Here is a 21,193-nt window from a genome sequence, read left to right as displayed (position 1 = left end):
ATAGGAAATGGGAAGACAGCAGGACCAGAATCAGGGCCCGGGTATAAATCTGAAGTCCTACATTCAGTGAACTGTGTATTCCAACATAGTCATGTGTCCCAAACCAGCATGGTCAGTGGAGACCAAGCGTTCAAAGACACAGCCTATGGGCAACGTTTTAGAGCTAAACCTCAGCACTAACTCATCTAGTGGCAGTGATCTCTGCCCGCAGGGCTTTCCAGCAAGAGGCTCCCTCTTCCTTACACTTGCTGGCTTGCCCTCTTTTCTCACATCTGGCCTTCCCTGGACCTGGAAACATATGCCAGCTCAGCTGCTACGTCAATCAAAGAGAGGCCATACCTAGCCTGGACTAGGACTTGGCAGACCTGTCTTAGCTCTGTTCCCACTGCCGTGAAGCCTTGCAAGGGTTCGCTAGCCCCTGGGGGTCCCAGTCTTTCACTCTGGCAAGGAGAAGCGATACCTACAGGAGTGCTTGTGAGGACCCGGCAAAGAGCAAAGAGCACAGAAGACCTTAGACGTGCTCTTCCTCCATGACCCTGACCAGAAGACCTCAGACGCGTGCTCTTCCTCTATGACTCTGAACAAAAGACCTTAGACATGTGCTCTTCCTCCGTGACCCTGAACAAAAGACTTTAGACATGTGCTCTTCCTCCATGACCCTGACCAGAAGACCTTAGACGTGTGCTCTTCCTCCATGACCCTGACCAGAAGACCTTAGACGTGTGCTCTTCCTCCGTGACTCTGAACAAAATGGCTTCATCCTGTAAATTCCAGGGTGTCTTTTCCAGCGCGGACCTTACAGAGTTGCTGAAGAATTAATCACAGATTGTGAACGCACACTGCCAGTGTGATCAAAATTCCATGTCCGTGCCAGGGCCGTTATAATGAGTGCTTGTCCGCCTTACACTGTGCCTCTGTTCATCCCTGCTTCCTTGCCTGGAATACCCTTTCTCACAGTTTCTACTTATTTTTTTCTTTGATTCTATTAGAAATCATGACCTCTAGAGGCACCCGCCCCAACTTCTCAGAGCATGGAGATTTCCATTACAGAGTGTGGGGAGTTGTGGATCCAGGTTGCCATTCTGGTTATATGACGTGAATCTGAGTTCTTCTATGAGGGATTTCGTCATGCTGTCTGGAATTTAGGAAAATGCTTGGTACTGGTGGTCAGTGAATAAAGGCTAGCTGGCTAGATGACAGAGGGTAGATGGGTGGAAAATGAGTTTTAGTGTGCAATAACAGTAGTATTAGCTAATAGTAATTGATGGATAAGAGACTGAGTACAAGAATTTTGTAGACATGTCTTGAGAATGATTGGCAGTTGATATCTCTTTCCTCAATGCCTCAAAACACTGCCAAGATGATACCCTTTCTTTCTTCTAATGTGTATCAGCAACTGGTACAGCAAGCAGAGGAAAGTGGATGGATTTTTAGCAGTAGATTAATTTGCTAGGGACACACCTAACACTTGGGAGGCTTCAGCCTGCATTTGGTTAGCCTCAGAGGTTAGCAGTAAAGAGTTTGACTCTGGACCCAACATGAATAAAGCATGTGTCACCAAGCATGATAACCTGTGTTCGATCCCTGGGACCTACTTAGTGGAAGGAGGGAAGTGACTCCCACAAGTTGTCCTCTGAACTCCAGGTGTGCACTGTGGCATGAACACATGCGCGCGCGCGCACACACACACGTATATAAATAACTTTTTAAAAACACTCTGCTCTCCATCATCTCTGTGATCTTGGACACTGACGGTTAATCATGACTGTCACCTCGGTTGGTTTGAGGTACACCAAACACAGGCGTATCTCTGTGTGTACCGTGAACACACTTAGGTCAACCGAGGCATGAAGACTGGCCCTGAATTCAAGCAGCACCGTCTTGTAGACTGGGGACCCACTTGGGACGAAAAGGGGGAAGAAGTCCAGTTATCACGAGCATTCGCTCTCTCTACTTCCTGGCTGCTGTGCTGTGAGCTGCCTTGCACCGCCACAACTTCCTTGACACAATGGACAGAAAACTTCAGAACCATGATCCAAAAGAAATCTTTCTTCCTTTAAGCTTTTCTCTCAGACATTTTCCTGCACAGCAAAAGACAAGTAACCCAGGCAAGATCCTTAGACTCCCTGGGTCTCCTGTGGGAATGTGATAAGACAACCAAAGGACCGACTTGATGGGTCAATTAGATAAAGCAGGCTCCTAATCGGCATAAGTGCCCACCGTGGGGTCTGCTGCCAGGCAAGAGAGTCACGATCATGCTATTCCCGATAGGATTGCTGATGGCGGAGGCCACTCTTAGTCTGACCCCTCATCCCTTTAGTGTCTTCCAGAGCCGCTTCAGCACCAGGACTCTAACAGCCAAAGGTTCTAGATTTTAAAGACACACTCAGTCTGTGTGCCGCTGGCAAGCGCTCAGGGAAGGACAGGGAGCCCTAGCGTTCTGAAGTCAGCCATTGTCTAGCTAAGAGTGGACGTGTCCTGAAAGCCCACAAGAGGCCGTGGAGCGGTAACCTTCCCAGCTTTCTGCTGGCTCACGTCTCATGCTCTGCTTCTCCTCGTCCTTAGAGTTCTGGGGACACTTCTATCCGAGCAGAAGGCTCTGGGCACCTCCATCACTGAAAACGACAGACAGTAACCTAAGACCTCAGCAGAGGCTGAGCTTCCAGAGACCAGCGGCGCTGTCTGGCACAAGGAGACACGGAGTAGGTGACGGCTCCCCATATGAACATTCTGAAACAGCTTTGTCTCCAACAAGCAAGCCTCAGGCCTCCAAACTCCCATCCCCATCCCACCAGAAAGGCAGCAGTGGGCTGTCCACCCACAGAGGAGTACAAGCAGCTGTCACCCTGCCGTGCGCAAAGGAGCTGTGAATGCCGCTTCAGTCTGTTAGAGCTGCTGTGGCATAGCACCCATGGGAGCCTGTTGCCTCGGCTCAGGAGGGTACCTCAGGGCTGAGAGGAGAACCCACCCCTAATCTCGCCTGTGGCTTCTGGTGATGCCCTGTGACTTGAAGAAAGGTCCTCATGGTCTCTGTCACCGTCACATGGCATCCTTTTCATCAGGTTTGCATACCTGCATCTGTAGACATCTCTCTTCAAGAGGACACTGGTCCTGTAAGAGTAGCCTCAGCCAACTCCAGGATGACTTTATGCTAATTACTCAAATCTACAACAGTCCCATGGTCAAGTATGGTCATACCACGAGGTGCTGGTGCCTGGAACGTTTTTATTAGGGAGGAACACAGTTTAACCCACGACAGTTAGTCCATAAGGGACTGGGCATAAACGAGTCCACCCATGCCTGTTTTAACAACCCTCATGGGAGAGCATCCTCAAATGCCTCCTGAGCCTCTGGATAGAGCCTTGGAGAAGCTGCTCTGTTTTTCTGTTGATGGTGGCATCTCCAGGGTCCACGTTGATGATTACTCCCCCATGACGTTTAATGCCACCAGCAAGAGGAAATCTTTGGCTTTTCATTTCTTTGGACGCCTTATCCACAGAGGCCATGTCTTTTGGAGAGCATCTCCAACAGGTCATCCCCGCACTCGCTTTGAGTCATGGAGAGAAAATGCAACCCCTTTAGTCACAACCAGTGTTTCCTGGGCATTTACCATGTGTGAGCTGTCGTCACGAATAGTTTATGTGTACTGTCACAGTGAGTCCTTGTGACCATCTGATGAAGGCAGTGCTGTTATCATTCCCACTACACAGATATGGAAGCTGAGTCACAGAGAGGGCATGCCATTGGTTCCCGGTGGCACAGTTGGAAGGAACAGATGTGTCCAAACCCGGAGGTGACAGTCTTACTCCACACCAGGCTGCTGTCTAACCCCCGGGCATGGAGCGGGCCCACTAACCTTCCAGCAGGCAGGGACAGAGGCGGTCAGCATTGAGAGTGACGCTCTGCCAGAGGAACTTTTCCACTGTCTGTGAGGGGTGACAAGCATCAAGAACCCCTTAGAGGGCAGGAGGTTCTGTGAGTAGGACATCTCATATTCTCACAGCACGGTGCTTTCCCCCAGCGGACTGCAGTTGGGCACTCCTCTGCCAGGGCATGGTAGAAGGCCAGAGGCCTGCTGGGACTAAGAAAAGCAACATCAGGAAGGCATCAGGCAATCAGAAGCTGGGAGGAGAGGAGGAAATAAGAGAAACTGTAGAGACAAACGTCTATAAAGTGTGCTCTTCCCGGAGTTCCAGTGGCCTCACCATGTGGCAGGAACCAGAGGCCAGGAGGCTTGAGTGTGGAGCATCAGGGAAGAAAGATGCCCCGAATCTCTTTCTTTTGTTCCAGAGCTGCCCAGAGGCTTTGCAAATTCTGCTACACACCACCATGCCATACAGTTTCACCGCCGGCTCAGAGACATCGGGGCAAACCAGCTACAGACTGCAGCCTCTGAAACCGTGAACCAAAATGAACCCTATTTCTTCTTAAGTTGATCATCTTGGCCATTTTGTCACAGCAGTGTAAGCATTCCCTATCTTCTTTCTTTCGATCCGTCTGTGATCATCACAAGGGAAGGTACTGGAGAAATCTGCCAGATTAATCAAAGACTGAAGATGTTATTGGACTTGGGAGACACAACTCGCAACCCAGATGCCATTGTCTGGGCTTCAGCCTCACCCTGTAAGTTGGTCCGATGAGTTGTTAGAATGATTCGAAGTCTTTTTTTTTTCTGGGAGACACCTCTCCTTCTTCTAGAATTAGATTCCTGGGGAAATTCCCATTTCTTTGGGGTTCATTGTTATGATAGGTTTAGAGACACAAACATCTCTTCAGAGTGTCTTTGTTTCTTCCAATCAGGTTACAAAGACACCTCTAACTCCTCAGCCCACCCCCTTTGGGTGACCCCAGAGGGGCTGATTTCATTTTTCTAGCCACTTCTAAAGCTTGAGTGTTTTAGACTGAGGAGTCTGTGAGGCGTCAAATACGGCAGTTGTGTGGAGTTGTGTCCCCACACAAGGTGTGTGCAAGTTACACACCAGGTAGCTTGGGACAGAACCAGGGGCATGAGCTCTGTGCTAATGTCACAAGGGTTAGGTGGGATCTCATTATCCACAGCAGCGTTCTGTGATTAGAGGCCACATGGCTTCCCCCTTCCATCACCTTGAGGGGACGCTGGGAAACTCTCAAGGATGATGGTCAAACCCAGAGGTCTGTATTTCAGGGTTCCAGCACCTCTTTGTTCGGTATCACGAGTTGTTCACCTCACCCTGTTCATGGGACTGGGCTCCAGAGAATGGGAATGTGTTCTCCATGGTACTCCCCACCTTGGGTCGGCCATCTGTTTTGTGTAAGTTACCCCTGCTCCAGGATCCATGAGTTAAAGTTTGTGGGGAAGTGGTAAAGTTTAGCAGGCAGTCTTATGGGAGGTCCTTTGGCCCCTGGAACAGCATCTTGAAGCAAACTGTGCAAGCCCAACATCTCTGTCTTTCTCTTAATTTTTTTTGTGAAAAAAAAAAAAGGATTATTTTGCTCCACTAGGTGCCCCTGCTATGATGCTGCCTCATCACAGACTCAAAGCAACAGGGTGAACCAATTGTGCACAGGAACTTCCCCAAACTGAGCAAAACCCAAACCCAGTCAGTTCGTGCATTTGTTAAAGTAACAGAAATTTAACACCAGAGTCCTGTGAGCAGTTGAGAAAATGGTGCATATGAACAGTAGGCAGGTCCTGTAATCGGAATAGCGAGGTGAGCAGAAGCAGAGATTAGGCAGGCGGAGCACAGGGCTCCAATTAACCAGCTGTGTGGTGTGTGCAGTTAGTTCACGAACATGAGAACAGCAACCACCAGAGGGATTCTTGAGGACGCTGTGTTAACAGTGCCTGAACTGCACGGTGCCCACGCTTGGAGGTGTGGACAGTTAGGGGATGCCTACATGGGCCCCATCCAGACTCTGCCACCTGGGCAGGTCCCCACCTCCTTCTCAACTTCCCCTCCTCCTCCTCGAAGTGTAGGTAAATGGAGTTGGTTCTGGAGAGGGACGTGGTATGGAAAGTTGTTGGAGACTGGTTTCTCTCTCTCTGTCTCTCTCTCTGTCTCTCTCTGTCTGTCTCTGTCTCTCTGTCTCTCTCTGTCTGTCTGTCTGTCTCTCTCTGTCTCTGTCTCTCTGTCTCTGCCTGTCTCTCTCTGTGTCTCTGTCTCTGTCTCTCTCTCTCTCTGTGTGTGTCTGTCTCTCTCTGTTTCTCTGTCTGCCTCTCTCTCTCTCTGTCTGTCTCTCTGTCTGTCTCTCTCTGTCTCTGTCTCTCTCTGTGTGTGTCTCTCTCTCTGTCTGTCTCTCTGTCTGTCTCCTCCCTCCATACTTCAACCTCAGAGCATCACAGGGACCCCCACCTCCCACACAGGGGGCCTCCCTTCCTTCCCCATCCTCTGGCAGCTTGCTGTCCAGCCGCCAAGGGACTTTAGTGTCTACCTGTGATTTCACACTAACCCTTTCTACAGTCCCACAGAGGTAAGCCAAGGCAAGATGTTCCTGGAGTAGCTGAAAGGCCAAGGAGGAAAAGGCAAAGGTAATATTAGCTTTACAGCCATCTTGTTGCGCTAAATTTGTTTTAAACTGAGTAACAAATCATTTAAAAGGTCCTTCAATATTCCTTTATTTCAAAATTCCTTTATTTCACTATGGAAGGCAAGCAGTTGGAATGATTTTCTTTCAAGCAAGAATAAAAGAACAATATCATGTACCAGAAGGCAATATTATTTTTTCTATGAAAACAAAAGATACCAGTCTATTTATAGTATATAATGGGTATAAAAATCTTTTCAGGGAAATTAATGACAACGTGTCCTCCTTTTGGGTGCTTAGTTCGTTCTGTGAGGAGATGGAGGCTGGCTTTGGCTCACAGAGAGCCCCACTGGCTGACACCACCAAAGCTGTCCTGTAAACCTTTGAATTTTCCAGGAGAGACTGTGTTTTCAGTGGTAACTGGCATTTGGTGAGAGCCTGCTGCCTTCCGGGTCTCTGATGTGATTGAGTTCATTTAGTTCTTTGACAGCTCTGCCACCAGGTGTTCGTCTCCCTGATGGAGAGAAATGGAAGACAGTAGCTCAGGAGTTGGGGCCGTTGAGCCTTGCCAGTTAGAACTCTAGGTGGCCGCCATCCCATCATGGGCTGCTTGCTCCAGGAACCTTGGTTCCAGCCTAACTCCATGCAGTAAGACACACGCCTTGCTGGGGAACAAGGAGCCCCAAGCAGGCACGCCAGACAAGGGGCGGAGAAGGGAAGAACTCAGAGCAGAAGGGTTCAGCCCACTGGGATATTCTGACTTCCCTGCTGTGGTCACAGGAGGCTTGGGGGACAATCTGTGGGTCTTCCTAGAGGGGCCCATGAGCCCACAGGAAGCACCGAGCTGTGTGGTTGAAGGATGCCTCTAGATTTCTGCCTCCTGTACCACTGCAACGGGTACTCTGGGAAACCCTGAGAACTCCCAGGGACAACCATTCCCAAAGCAATACATTCCAGGTCTCTCTTCAGGCACAGTTAAGGACTGGTCGCCTCAACCTGTGGCTCTGTGGGTCCCTAACCAGTCCCTCTGTCTCAGATAGCCAAGGATGGCCTCAAATTCCCCATGTAGCCAAGGACAACTCCTGATTCTTCTGCCTCTAACTCCTGGATGCTGGGATTACAGGCATATACCAGCACAGTCTATTTCTGTGGTTCAGGGGCTCAATCCCAGGGCCTCATGCGTACTGGGCCTCATGTGTACTGGGCCTCAAGCATTCTACCATCCGAGCAACACCCCCAGCCCTGTTACTTTTTAGGAGAACTCCCACAGAAGGGGTGAGCTGGATTCAAGGATGTGCATCTTTGCAGTGTTGTGAAGATGTATTGACAGACCGTTGAGGAAATAACCCGTCGGTTTATATGTTGGAGGTGAACTGGTTTCCAACTCTGCCCGAGTGTTAAATGAAAACCTGGCCTCTCTCTTGTTTCCTGTGAACTGAAGAGGCTCAGGACACTTTTTCTCATGCAGGAGTTGGCTGTTTGCACCCATTAGCAGAATACCTGGTTTGTTTCACACTGGGCTATTTGCCCTCTAACGGCTTTCCCGGCTTCTTCTTGTTTTATGGCGAATGCTTGTGTCTAGAAGACACGTCCCAGCTATTTCCCAGATGGCACCCACCTTTCATGTTTTTATTCAGGTTTCTTAAAAAAATTTATGGGTGAAACATTTTTATCATCTTGTATCCCCACATGTTACTTTATTGATTTTTTTCCCTTTGGGGTTATACTTAGCAAATTTTTTCCTTCTACAAGTTTGTGTAAGATTTTACCTCTCTTTCCTTCCAATGCCTTTATGTTTTTGAATATATCTAAACCAGATCACGTTATTGCCATGGCTGTGTTGGGAGGGAAGCCAACCTTTTTTTTTCTAAATATTTTCCCAAGTGTTTTGAAAGTTATCTCAAGACAGTGGGTGGAGACGATGCCTCCATCCCCCGCATCAGCACCGCCATGAGCACACCCGAATCCAGAGACACAGCTGGGGCTGCAGTTGGGCATCTCACTCTGCGCCTTCTTTCTGAGCTGGGCTTTTGTCACAGTTTGATCCCTTGAAAATGTATTTTAATACGTGGAAAAGCACAGATGTCCTCTTCCCTCTTAAAAAACAGACAGCAAACACACAAACAAAACTGACCAGTAGCACACATTCTATGGAATCAACTTTGAAATCATCGCCATACTCCAAAAATAAAGGCTGAAAAGGGAACATGGTTAACTTAGGATGAATAAACACCCCCTGTGGACTTAAACTCTCTTGGCTCTGTTCTTCCTGCTTTGTAAAGTGAGTTTTAAAGCACTCGCTTTAATAGTGTTTGCAGGTTCTGGTTGAAGATCCCATTCACCTTCTCCCTTTACACCTTAGTATTTTATATTTTTGTTGTCAGTGTGAGAGGAATCTTCCCCCTCTTCTCTGTGTTCTGAGCAACATTCGCTTTCCTCCTCCATGAGAGCAGAGATGCCCGACTGCAGGTCTCTCAAGATTGCTGTCAAGTGAGGATTTTGCTAGGTTTTTTTCACGGACTCAACTTGGCTGGCAGTTTCTGAGAATTCAGCTAACTCTTCCTTCAGACCTCTCAACATCTCTAGAAATGGTGAAACCAAAGCCAGTCACCTTGGACATCCTTGGTGATGCTAGACACTCCCTGCCCATCATCCCCATTGGCTCCTCCGTAGAGGAAGATGTAGCCAAACCTGTCCCAGCCTACAGTGCTCAGACCAAAAGGTTTTCTTCACACTTTGGTGGACACTTGTGGAAAGGCGACCTGTGGAAGAAAAACTGAGACTAAGACCTTCTGAATTAAAGTCAAGAAAGTGAAAGAGAATTGCATTCATACCTGCTACAGCGTCAACTATAGCATGTCCCCACACAAGTGGGAAAATAATTAACATCTCTCCTGGGCCTTCAACATTTCTCAGGTGGGAGTATCCTGGCCATCAATGGGTTTCTGCTTTAAGATTTCTGCTCAGACAATGAAATTCCTCTGAACACAGCTGCTATGGAGACTAATAATAATAATAATAATAATAATAATAATAAACAAAAACCAACCAAACCCCCACACCTCTCTTGCATTGCTTTATGGGATACTACTTAGGGCTCCCAGAAAAAGTGCTTCTGAATTGCAGTTCTTGGTTTTCTAAATAAATGCTACTTCTTCAGTTCTCTGTGTCAGTCTGCTTCTGCATAAAGAATGGTAGCAAACATGAAGACTCATAAAATTTATGTCTACTTGGTTTGTGTGTTGGCTTCCTATGACTGTGACAAAACTACCTGAGATGGTCACCTTCAAAGAGGAAGATCTTATTCTGACTAGAAGTTTTTGGAGGTGTCACCATGGTCTGTTGGTTTGCAGCCATGGAAGGACACCATGGGGGGACATGAAGCTTCTCATTTTACAGCATCTGGGTTGGGAAAGAGAGAGGGGAAGGGGTTAGGATCCCAGAATCTTAGAAGGATCCCTTCTAAGAAGACCTCAGTAAACCCCATTTTCTCCCAGTAGGTCTCATCTCTGAGATTTATGACCTCCCTCTGACACTGTTGGCTGGGGACCCAGCATACAGGCCTTTGGGAGCACTGAAGATCCAAACTGTAACAGACCATCTGTGAATCAGACTCTCCAGAGACTCTTAACCCATTCTGAATATTTAGAATTTATTTGGGATTTGATAACTGTTGTGTACAAATGATGTCTTAGTCCTGTGCTTGGTCATAGCTGTTTGGGATTGGGTGTCAGAAAATCTCCTCCTCCCCCACTTCCTCAAGGGCATGGCTTAAATAATATTTAAGGCCCTCATCAGATTCTTGCTAATAAGCAGCAGGAACAAACTAGGAATGATTTAAGAAGATTAATCCAAAAGATATTCAAAGGCCTGTCCTTGACCATTGAGGGGGCAAGCAGCCAGGTTTGATGGCTTCGTGCCCATATCAATGTGCAGTACATGTGTCTTCCGGATGCTACTGGCTGCTCCTGGGTACCCACACAGACGGGTCAAGACTGAAGGGGCCGTGTTAAAGAAAAATCATAAAAAGATTAGTAAAATTTTGAGTCAGGGTGAAAAAAATCACAATAATCTGAGTCCTTTATAAACTGGAAAATACCAAAAGAAAAATCACTACAAAATTTAGAGATATTAAGCAGCATTTCAGTGCTTTACCTGACTTACTTCAGTAGTATATACATACATACATACATACATATATTTTTTTTCATTTCATTTTTGACTGTGTCAGTCACCTTGAGCTGCTGTGACAAAAGACAGTAAACAGGGTTGATTAAACAACAGACATTTGTGTCTCACAGTTCTGGAAGCTGGGCACTGAGATCTGGGTATAAGCTTGGCTGATCTTTATTGAAGGGTGTCCCAGTTAGCTTTAATTATCAACTTGACAAGGTCTACAGTCACCAAAGAGAAAGGCCTCAATTGAGGAATTGCCTAGGTAAGATTGGCCTGTGGGAATGTCTCTGGGGAGTTGACTATATTGGTAATTGATGTGAGAGGGCCCAGTGCATTGTGGGGAGGGTTTGTTGAGGGTGGGGTTGAGACAGGGTCTCTCTGTGTAGCCCTGGTTGTCCTGGAACCCACGCTATAGACGAGGCAGACCTCTGCTTCCTGAGTGCTGGGATTAAAGGCATGCGCCATGACTGCCTGGCAGGGAGCACCACGCTTGAGTCGATGGTCATGGTTTGTATAAGGGATCTGGCTAAACAGGAACCTGTGAGTTAGGTGAGCCGGCAAGCAATGTCTGTTTCCTGCCCCAGCCTTCCTTCCTTGACTTCCTGCCCTGACTGGCCTAGATGATGGGCTGGAAGTGTAAGATGAGATACGCCCCCTTCTCCTCAGCTGCTGTAGGGCAGACTGGTTTATCACAGCACAGACTGAAACTAGAACAAGGGGCTATTCTTGGCTTGCAGGTGGCTACCTTTCTGCCTGTGTCCACACACAGTAGAGCGTGTGTCTACTCTGAACTTCTTCGGAGTTCACCAATCACATTGTGGAGAACCTGACATTAGAGTGAGATTTGTTTTACACAGTGTGTGTCACTCCTTAGTGCTCCTGACACCTGCCTGACCCTGAACCCAAGATGTCAGCTTGAACCACCTCACCACAAGGTTTGGGATCAGAGGTAGCTACTGTTGTGCAAGGGAAGGTCCTTCCCCAGCTCATCTAGAGTCTCACCACCTTCCTACACGAAGCCTGCAGAGGGAGTCGATGGCTGAAGCTGTCACGTGTCTCTGCTCCCTTGGGTGTGAGGATGATAGACATCTTTTATCTTCATTTGAGCTTGCAGGATAGGGAGCCGTTCTTCATGGTGGTGTGGGATCCCTCCCTCAAGCCAAAGGGGAAAGTTTGTTGCTTGTGCTTATATAAAGGCAGGGAGAGAGGGATAGAGGGAGGGAGGGAGGGAAAAGGGAGAGAGAAGGAAGGAAAGTGAGGAGAGATCAGATTTCCCCATGTGAATGTTTTCGAACCCTTTTTAGTTTTGAAATGTCTGTGTGAATTATCGAATCAAAACTAAATTTCCACGAGAACTATAATCATATTATTGTCAAAAATGTAGATAAAGTTCCTCTTTAATGAGCCTTCCCAGCAAGGATTACCGAACGTGACACTAGGAAGTGCATCATATTTAAAACTGTCATTTGATGCCACCACATCCACCGGCCAATCTGATTTCCCCCTTTGTTTGCCTGTGTTGGCCCCCTCCCAAATGACTCATTTACACAATAGTGCCCTGAATTAGCAGTGGTTGCCTCCCTAGGCAGGGAAGGAGTGGTGTGGATTTCCCACACAGTGCTATACAATACATCTGTTTCTGCTTGGGGGAGTTCAGAACAGTTCTCACTCATGAAGGAGCCCTCTCAGGACCAAATGCCACACTAGGTCCTGAGGGTCAGATAAACCAGAGACCTGTTCTAGAGATTTGCTTGTTGTCCTAAGGGGACTCCTTAAACCAGAGATAAACAGCTTCAGGGAGTCCCTGGGACTGGCCGGCTTCACTGAACCTCATCCCACCTTCTTGAGGTGAGAAATGGGAGGTGATGTCACTCTTGACCCATTTCTTCCTTACCTCTCAGGGTACAGCCACCTCTTTGCACGGCTTCCCTCCTCGCTGCCCTGGGACAGGCGATGAGTGCCCATCCTTTCCTCCTTATCCTCTTATAGAAATGCCCCTCCCTCGTCTCGTATGTTCCCAGAAGTTGCATCCTCTGGGCTTGCGTCGCTGCGCCATTCCAGCCTACTGAAACTAAGTCCTTTTGCACAAACACAAGAGAATCCAGGTAACAGACCCAGAGAAATCAGAAGAGGTCCTGATAGAGACCAAGAAAGGCAGGAAGCCCTTGGATTGCACAGGAAGAAATTATTTGAGAACTAGAAAGGACAGTTCCGCAGGCTCCATGAGAACAACCCATGGAACACAACAGAGAAAATTAGATCTAGTTTTCATTACGTCTAGCTAATGCTTGAACTTAATACTATCTAGAGTAGCATCGTGTTTCCTTAAATTCTAAGTTAAATGTTAGAGAAGTGCAGGGAAAAGAGCAATTTGAATCAATTGGTAAAAGGCTAAATGGAATAATAAAATTATACTTGCAGAATATACTAGAAAAATACAATTATCTGACTGCCAAATATTTATGCAGGTTTAAAAGAAAAAAAGAAACAAATGCAAGTCTTGTTGGCCAGTGGTAATAAGTAGTCAATTTAATATTATTTTAATTCAAATTGGTGCTACTCCATTGCTTTCACAAATAGCAAAAGAATTTCCACTATTAACCAGGCTGTTTTCCTTCTGAGATATCTAAGATTGTTTAGTAAAATTTATGAAATAGTAAAGGTTGATGTTAATGAAGTCAAGATTTGAGGGAGGAAGAAACATGGAAGAGAGGCCCAAACTCTAGTGATGTGCTTGGTTTGAATCACTCCACAGCAGGAGTTGACTTTCTGAGAACTGTAAGTTCACGATGTGGCTTGTTTTCTATGCCTAAAGTAGACACATACTGAGAATTACGTGATCTTAAAAAGTACCATTCATTCTAACCATTCCTTTGTATATTTGCTCATTTGCCCATTTATTCATTCATTCGCTCATTGATTCATTCAACAAAGCATTTCAGAGCCTATATTTTGTCTCAACAGCTCAAAGATGCATAACATGTTCCTAATCTACAAGGACTTTAGAATCACTGGAAGCATCCAGATTTCATGGGATAAGTGGTGTTCCAGTATGTTTGGGGCAGGGGTGGAGGACACTTTGGTTAATTCTGAGCACGGGGTTACTTACGCCTCAGCCTCCCTTGAGGTGGCCTGTGGTGCCGTGACTCAGTCTTCCAATAGAATATAGACAGAAGCTATGCCCAACCTGTCCCTGGGTCTGGACTTCGAGAAGTGTGCACCTCCCCTGCCTCCTTCCTATGTCACCACACCTTCTGGGATTAGTATTTCTGTGTCATTCCAGCCCACTTGACGTCAGTTCTCATATACAGATGCAGGGAACCCAGCTGAAAAAACAGGGGACTCTCTCTGCACTGCAGACTTCAAGTGGAGGTCTGATGCAGATTCTGAGAACCAGGAGGCTCCGGGACTGCACAGGAACGACTGTGTGAGAATCGGGAAGGGTGGTTTTGCAGTCTTCATGAGACCCACCTGTCAATCACAAGACAGTGGTCCGACTTCCAGACGAGAACAAGGCCACTGAGCCTTGGAATTGATGGAGCGATGATCTCACAACCTGGGAGCTGCAGAGTCCTTGCCCACAGGCCTGGCACCCTTGGATGGACAGATGGCACAGAACTGCCCACAGGCCTGGCACAATTCCTTTGGGTTGTTATTTCTGAGGTTAAAAAAAACAACTATAATTTTAAAACCCGTTTATGATGAGATCTTTTTATTCATATTTACTGTGAAAATTCTGAACATACAGTAGAGCTGGAAGAAGCATACAGTGCCCAGTGCATATCCATACATCCCCAGGCTGAGGTGCCCTGTCGGCCGCTCATGGTACTTTCCTTTTCAATAACACATCTTTGCATCCATCTATCTGCCCACCAGTTCTCTTTCCACTTTAGGGAGAACTCTGAGAGAGTGGCAGATGTCCCTGCATCTCATCATGTATACTGTTAAATAGACTCAGTAATCATTTTTCATTGGATTCATAATGATTCATTGAGATTCACAAATCTCAGGTGTGTGTTTGTTGAGTTTTGGCAAATACTGTGCCCATATAACACACACCTCTATCCAAGTAGAGATCACTCAGTTTCTCCGGGTCTATTAAGCTGTCTCCGCAACAGCAACTTAAGCTTTAATCCTAATTTGTATACAGAAAAGTAATTTTTAAGAATTGTTCTAGGAGACAAACACTTGTTTTTGTTTGTTTGAAACAGGGTCTCACTATGTATGCCAAGGTGGCCTCAAACTTTCTACATAGCCCAGGCCAGCCCTGAACACAGGAATATCCCGATTATGTATGTATTTATCTAGGTTTGGTTATTGCCTGCCTCTAAGCAGCTGAGCATCACTGAGGCCATGGAACCTTTAAGACATGGGGTGTAGGGAAAGGTAGTTAGGTCACGGAACTGCCACCCTTATGAAAACATTAATATTGTCTCACGGGAGAGTGTCAGCACTGTAGGGTTGAATTAGTTACCGGGAGAATAGCTGGCGTAAGCCAGCCTGGCTCCTCCCCTGAATCCTCCTTCACCCCCTCCTCCCCATTCCCTGGCTGAGTTCTCACTGCTGCAATGATATGCCTCATCCACTATACAACCCTAACCAAAGCTAAGCGAATGCTGGCCCTGTGCTTCAGAACTGCACAAACTGCATTAAATTATCTTTTTTTTTTTTTTGGTAAAAACTGAGGGAAATATATTTGGTATAGCTCATATGGAAATAAAATTACTTTTATAGATTTGAGCTAAAGATGTGAGTTTCTATAGAGCAATCCCACTCTGAGGAGGTGTCCTAGAATACAGAAAGCATGCTTATATATATAACACATTCGAATGGAAAGATTGCAGTATATTGTTATGATAGCAATAGAAAGATACCCAGAAATGTCAGTGCTATATAGAGTAGTCATTATATAAACACAGTTTTATATCTGTATATAAGATGTGTGGTACACTGGGAAGGTGAAACTTTTTTATTTATTTTTACATTAGCATACAAAGAGATGGGTTTCATAGTGGCATTTTCATACATAGGTGTCATTTTATTTTGTTCTTATCTATCATGGCTGAATAAAATTATGTTGTCTACAGTATCATAATTCTTTTATCCATTCATCTAGAGTGATTCCAAAACTTGGATATAGTGAATGGTGTTGTAATAAACATGAATATGCAAGAATATATGATATGTTGGTTTGAAGTCCTTTGAGTGTATAGCCAGATGGGTCATGTAGTAGCTCTGATTTTAATTTGTCTGTCTTTGTAGATGTGTGTGAGGGATGTTCAAAGGATTATCTAGGAAGAAAACCATCTTAGCTAGGCCATGAGCTTCATGAGATCTTTGAAGATTGAGCTGTATCTACTCACAAAAGGCAGAGCTTCCCGTATTGTTATATCATCGCTCACAAAGTCAGAGAGGTGTAATGTAGCCTTTGGAGGAGCTCAGCCTTTAGGGTAGTGATGAAATGGTAGGGAGAGAGTGACACATTTATCAAGGGTTCTGAGGACTTGATACAGAGAGCAGATTTGTCCCTAGAGGCAATGAACGACCAACAAAGGAATGTAAGCAGGGAGGTGACATCATGAGATTTATAACACAACTCCGAATGTTACTTTTGATATAGAAAATGGCATGAAGGAGCCATAGCTACTGTAGAGGAGTTAAGTGAAAGCTGGAAGAGAGGAGTTAAGTGAAAGCTGGAAGAGAGGAGTTAAGTGAAAGCTGGAAGAGAGGAGTTAAGTGAAAGCTGGAAGAGAGGAGTTAAGTGAAAGCTGGAAGAGAGTTCTCACCCTTCTATTTCACAGTCCCCAAACTCCCAGCTTATGCTGTCAGGAGATCTCTATTTATTTCATGGTGGGGACGCTATCATCTCTCACAATACCCTCCACTCTTAGTCATAGTGATAGAAGGTTCGGCATCGTCAATTCAGTTCAAGGTTACAGTATCCAGCCTCCCTTGCAGCTATGTGTGACTGCTGTCGGGTTCAGGTCACTGGGGTGTTAGCAGAAACAGTGTGAGGATCTTCTGTGGATATTCCCTTCTTCCCTTTCCTGTCCTGTGATCTGGAGTGTGGAGGTGTTGGAGAGCTGTCCTTAACCAATTGCTTAAGAAAACTCTACAGTGGTAAAATGATAAGAAAAAAAAAAGTCTTGCTCCACATACAGTTAAGCTATGACCTGGATCACCAGCCTAGACTGTGTGACCACAAAGTACAAAGTCTTTGTCTCGTGTAAGCCGTTGTGTTTGGGGAACCTTGTTAACCTTGTTGTGGAAGTCCAGTGCACAACAACAAAATGCTCTAGAGAGGGCCGAGGAGGCCAATTCCCCCATAGAGCTCCGTTATGTGCAAAACACAAGAATGTTATCCTTAGTGGTAGACGGGGTTAGGACATGAGCATGCCATCTGTCATATGGACTTGAGCAAGTGTTTTCCTTCCTTGGACCCAAGGTTTCATTGCCACTCCTGCTTTCTTTGTTTCCATTTGTAGAAAAGGGGAAATGGTAGTGATAGGATGGAGGGAGGACAGGGTGGGGGCAGGAGGATCAGGAGTTCAAGGTCTCCTATGCAACTCTACGGTCATACAGAGTCTGAGGCCAACCTAGCTCAAACGGTGGAGGGGGTGTTTGTGAAAGTCTGCACTCAGTCTGTCTGGCATGTGGTGGGCCTCTGCGACAGTGATTATTGTATCATGAAGGACCTGGAATGAAGAAAGTTGGAGCCCCCGCCCACCCAGGTACCCTGGAAACCGGGACCCACCGCATTCCTTTCTCAAGTCTGCATCATAATGTTGGGTTCTCAATGTCATTTCCCCCTCTAGAAAAACCCATAGGAAAGGGTTTTGTGAATAAACCCAAGTCTTGCACCTGAATCCCAGGCTGTCTTGGATAAGGTCAAGGACGTCTGTGGTTATCTGGATATTCGGGACTAGACCAGTGGCTCTGGCTTGAGGTTGCATTTGCAGGGTAATGGGAGTTGCTCCACTCAAGAGCAGCCGCAGCGTTTCCTCAATTAAGTTCACTGTGCACATAGGGAATGCATTCCCTCAGTGGAAATGCCATAGCTGGCCTCCTCCCGCCCTAGTGAGGACCGACCTTCAGACTCATGGGCTGCCTTCCTACTATGGTCCTACTGTGGTCCTACTGTCCCATCTGATGGGAGAAGGAACTTCCTGACTCACAGGCTACAAGGAAGGAAAGGGAATGGGTTTCCTAAGGCCAGTGAAAAACGGTCTCTACCTGTCGGGAAATCTCTGGTCTGTGTTTTAGTTCTAGAATCATCTTATTAAATAAGGAAGTCCTTCCTTGGGTTTCTTCTTTTCTAGAAAACACTGGTATGTATTCATTGCTTGAAGCAACGGGTTTCATGATGACATTTTAATTCAAGTGTATCACTTGATTTGACTTTCCTGTTTCCTGTTACCCTTTCCTGCCCTGCCTCCCTCCCACCTGCCTTCCTCTCTCTTCCTAAACGGTCTCCCTTCTACTTACACCCCCCTGTGTGAATGTGTGTGTGGTGTGTGCGCATATGTGTGTCTATGTGTATGTATGCGAGTGTGTGTTACTACTTTTCACATATTAGAGAAAATAGGACATTTATCTAGACTTCTGTCTCTCATTCCCATGGTGGGTCAGACCTGGTGGAGAACTTCCAGACAGTTCAGACTCTTGTGTGCTGTTGTCTGTGGCATTCCGAGCGACTGATCAGAAGAGGCCCAGGATGTGGTCTTTTCCAGAGAATACTCTAGGTGTCATCTTGGCTGATACCTTGCTGGCAGTTTGCAGTCAAGCAATAGTCCCTGTTGCTTTGTCCTAGCATCTAGAAAGCTTGCTGTCACCCAGTGCCACATACTCCCCACCCCTGTTTCACGAGCACTGAGAGTTTTCAACCTGTTCTAGAAGCAGAGCTATAAATATAGGCATGGAGTAATGTTAAAGTCAAGAGTTCCCACCCAGATAAAAAGACCCGAGAGTCTTTTAACCTGGGGCTATTTTCCTGAGCATGGGACCTCTGAAGTCCCTAGTCCTACCAGATTGGGACCCCACCCAATGCCAATATGGCTTCATTTTCACCAGTGACACCTGCGGTAAGCCTGTTTCCAATTAGGGTCACCCTCTGGGGTTCTACCATGTTAAGATTTTAACATAGATTCCTGAGATGAGGGACACAACCTAACCCAGAACGCCTGAGCTGTATGTAGTCAGGCTTGAACTGGAAATTTCTGAGCGCCTTAAACTGAGCTGACAGTATTTTTTTAATCTCTCCTTTCTCCCCGCTCCCCTCCTCCATCTCTCCCTTCCTTGTTCACCCTTCAGTCCTGCTTCCCTCCCCAGCTCAGCCCCCTCCTCCCTGCTCCCCTTCATTTCCTTCCCCTCCTCCCTCCTGCCCCTCCCTCCTTTGCCCCTTCCAGGCCTCCCTCCCTCCCGTCCTCTCTCTTCCTTCTTCCCATCACTCCTACCCCCCCCCCGTCCTGCTCTCCCATCTGTCCATCTGTCCATCTGTCCATCTGTCCATCTGTCTGTCTCCTTAGGCCGGCTCCTCCTGGGACACACAGGTGAAGAGTGTCGGGCATTCTAGGATGGCACCATCAGGGTGGCTGCTTGCAGACAGCGCCTGGGCCCTGGAGACGGGGAGGAGACAGGCGCCGCTCCATCTGATGCCCTCTGCTTTGCCAGGCCCGTCTCCACTGCTGCGTTTAGCTTAACTTGCAGGGGCAGGGCTGCCCCAGCCCTCACAGTGTCATCCGGACTGCAGGTGGTACTGAGGCTGCCCCTCCCTGCCGCCACAGAGCGCTCTCTGCCCTGCTTTCCTGACTTCGGAAGGAGTCTAGCTGGAACTTCTGAGGCTGGCGCTGCAGTTTCTGTGGAAACCTGAGTGTCTGTGGGGGCTCTCGTGGGGATGCTGGAAAGGCCCTGCTGAGTTGTCAAGAGAGGACAGTAATCAGCCTTCTAAAACCAGGTCTCGTCTGTGGCCCGAGGGACATCACTCTCTCGCTTTCCTGGGTCTCCATTTGCTTCCCTAGTGAGGAATTACCCAGCCTAGCACCTTCCCGAAATGGAGGTAAGTACACACTTGAGGCCCACCAACCGCTGACTTTGGATTGTCTTACTTACTCTGTGGGGGCTTTTCTGCTGTGGGATATGAAAACTGGGGTGATGGAGGGATGACAGAGTGACCCACTTTGTGAGATGCACTTTGAGAATCGGGGCCCCCTGGGTGGCATCACAACACCACCCAGAACTAAAATAATGCAGTGAGCGGGCCCTGCTTAGCTCCCACTGCCTCTCCCTTCTTCCCTGGGACACAGCACATCTCAGGACCTCTGCAGACCTTTCCACATCTCGGGACCTCTGCAGACCTTCCCACACCTTCCCTGCCCTAATGGCCCCATTCCGTGAGCCGTGAGCCAAAGGAAGCGTCTCCTTCCTCAAGTTGCTTGTCATCCTGTATCTGGCTATAGCATTGAGAAAGGTGACCAGTAAAGGAATTTGATTGCAGACATGTTGTGAATTAAAGAGACCACATGGCTCGGAGGCCCTTGGAGTTGGCTTATGGGAGAAATGTGGAGGAGTTTGGCCTGTTGGCTAGAGAGGCCCACTACGCCATAAGCAGAATTTGATATGGGCCGTTCTGGTGGGAAAGGAGAAGACAGGGACACCAACGCAGACACAGTTGGGGCTCAGCTCATGACGTTTCAGAAAGGCATGAAGACTGGACTTGAGGTCAAGCATGTTGCATTCCTGCCAAGAATATGGATGCACTCTGCCCATGTCCTGAAAATCTGAATGAGGTTACATGCAAAAGAAATAGACTAACTTGTTCTCCATAAGCAGTTCCGAGGTGGTTAACATCCAGGCAATGACATGATTGCTAACTGCCGCTCTTAGTCAGACCTGCAGTAAGAGAACACAAATGTGCAGCATGGCCAGGGGAGGAATGCAAACAAGTTTAAAATTACAAAGTGGGTGCAAAGAAAGCAGCTACAATTGCTAGAGTTCAAACACCGTCAAAGAGAAACCCAACGATCTACCCTGGGACAAGGATAAAACACCAATCCTGGTACCCAGGTTTGCATTAGACAAGGTTCTCTAGTGGAACAGAACCAATAGACGGTATGTATGCAATTATAATAAAAGTGAGTTTATTAGATTTGCCTACACAATAGAGACAGGCTGGTTAGTCCAATAGTAACTGTGTGTACCCTAGAGATGCAGGTAACCCCGTAGCTGCTCAGTTCAAGAAAAGGAACATTCCAGAAGTACTCATGCAATGCTGAAGGCCTGGATGCTCCCTGGAGAGTCACTGGTCCACACTGGAAGGCCGAAGAAGCAGGAGCCTGATGTCACAGAGGAGCTCATTAGCAGTGCGAGACACACCCGCTTGGGAGGCGGAAGAGAAGGCAAGCGCATGCGTGTTGCTTTCCCCCCAGATCTCTGTACCCTGGCGCCTTTTGGAAGGTGCCACAGACACTGAGAGTGCATCTTCTCACCCTTCCTGGAAACCCCCTCATACGATGCC

This window comes from Mesocricetus auratus, unplaced genomic scaffold (assembly GCF_017639785.1).
Source record: "Mesocricetus auratus isolate SY011 unplaced genomic scaffold, BCM_Maur_2.0 Super-Scaffold_100008, whole genome shotgun sequence".
NCBI classification, from domain to species: Eukaryota; Metazoa; Chordata; class Mammalia; order Rodentia; family Cricetidae; genus Mesocricetus; species Mesocricetus auratus.
This window is presented reverse-complemented; position numbering follows the sequence as displayed.